The sequence below is a fragment of the Bison bison genome, unplaced genomic scaffold, assembly GCF_000754665.1.
Source record: "Bison bison bison isolate TAMUID 2011002044 unplaced genomic scaffold, Bison_UMD1.0 scf7180017855362, whole genome shotgun sequence".
NCBI classification, from domain to species: domain Eukaryota; kingdom Metazoa; phylum Chordata; class Mammalia; order Artiodactyla; family Bovidae; genus Bison; species Bison bison.
The window spans coordinates 39,290-41,323 of NW_011485935.1; the positions used below are offsets into that span (position 1 = coordinate 39,290).

The 2,034-nt window shown below is 36.5% G+C and overlaps 1 protein-coding gene across 1 annotated transcript in view; it reads right to left on the reverse strand.

The window, feature by feature from the left end:
* Positions 1-2,034, reverse strand: part of CA5B (carbonic anhydrase VB, mitochondrial) — a gene marked incomplete at its 5' end in the record, with an annotated part of 11,144 nt that overhangs the window by 6,112 nt on the left and 2,998 nt on the right. The window lies entirely within an intron of this gene.

The following is a 2,034-nucleotide window of genomic DNA, read 5'->3' on the forward strand; positions in this document are numbered from 1 at the left end:
AAAGGAGAGAAGATGCTTGTCTTGAGAGAAACAGATTCTTCCTATGGGAATTAGACAGGAATTGAAGACACATTCCTTTTTTGAGGCATAACCGTTGAAATGTGTTTCTATTTTTAATGTAACATTTAAAATTAAATTAGCAGAAAAGTTGTAAGAAGAAATTTTATTTTCTTACATGCTCCCTATTTTTCCCTACAAATTATCCATTGTCCATCATTCATGAACTTTCTGGCATTGCCACCCCAGAGACTCCACAAGTGAGACACCACAAGATCACGGTTAACTTTGCCTTCTTCTCATTTGAAGAAGACTCCAAGTTCTTTTATTTTTATTTGTTGCTTTTATTTTTAAAATGCTTGTTAAAACTTGCTTTCTCTCCTTTGATTGCCACAGGCTCCCATCATCTCCCATGTAGATTAATCTTGTACTGTTGCCTGGGTTAACGTCAAAAAAATGAAGCAACTGACCAATTATTTAGATGATATCATACTATACCATTCTTTTGTTTAAAAATAACCAGTGTTATTTTTAGGCAGTCAGAAGACTGCCTTCCATCTACCCTCTTAATCTTCAGTGGTCACCATTCTTCCTGCTTATCCCCACAGCATACACTCTCATGTTGGCCACACTGGGTTTTGGACACTTTCTAACATCTGTTTCTGCACATGATTTTCCTTCAGTCTGGAATGCCCTTCTAATCCTCTTGGCAAACGCCTATTCATCCTTCAATACCCAACACAAATGTCCCCTCCTTAGTGAAATCACCATACACTCCTCTGAACAGTCTATATCACACCCTCCTCTGTGGTCCCACAGTATTTTTAGAAACTCTTTTTCAAATCATATTTGCTGTATAATTCTAATTTACTGTGTGTTTCTCTCACTAGTCTTTGAATTCTGGGAGGCCAAGAATGGAGTTGTTATTCCTAGCACTTAGTGCCATGTCTGCCACATGACTGGCACTTAGTAAATGTTGAATCAATAAATAAATCAATGAATGACAAAATACATGTTGCTGGGTGACCAAATCTTTTTCTTGCCTGACTAGCCTTTTGCTCTGTACAGTTGACCTTTGAATAACGCACAGGTTAGGGGTGCCAGCCACCTCACAGTTGAAAATCAGCATATTTAATTTTACAGTTGGTTTTCCTCATCCTTGGTTCCACGTCTGTAGATTCAACCAACAACGGATGATATAGTACTGTAGTATGTATTTTTTTTTAAAAAACCCATGTATAAATCTGACTAAGTAATATTGCTATTTAATATAAACGTTATTTGTCAAGTCAGTTAGCAGAGGATTACCACATATTCAACACACACAGGAAACAAATTTCTAGCAAACTTTAAACTTCATGCCCTATCTTCTACATCAGTAATACAACCTATACACAGAGATATATGTATTAACAGAAAATACTACTTATTCTAGAAGATGGAAACATGAATAAAAATGAAAAGAGACACTTTCATAAAAATGAAAAAAGTACGCTCAAGGAAGTCCAAGGAGGATCCAGCAATCCTATTTCTGGGTATATACTCAAAAGAATTGAAAACAGCATCCTGAAAAGATATTTGTACACATGTGAACACAATATTCACAGCAGCATTATTTACAATAGCCAAAAGGCAGCTGCCACGAATGGATGAAGAGATAAACAAAATGTGGTATATACAGCTGACCCTTAAACACCATGGGTTTGAACTGCACAGGTCCACTTATACGTGGATTTTTTTCCTTAAGTAAATATCCCAGTACTACATAATCTGCAGCTGCGTGACTCTGCAGACACAGAGGTGCTGCAGATACGGAGGGCTGGCTTTAAGGTTTACTTGGACTCTCAATTTTGTAGAGGGTTGGTGCTCCTCCATGTTGTCTAAGGATCAACTGTACATACAATGGAATATTATTTCTCTTTAAAAGGAGTGAAATTCTTATACATGTTACAATATGAATGAACCTTGAAACATTATGCTCAATGAACTCATTCACTCATTACAAGACAAATACTGTATGATTCCACTTAAATGAGG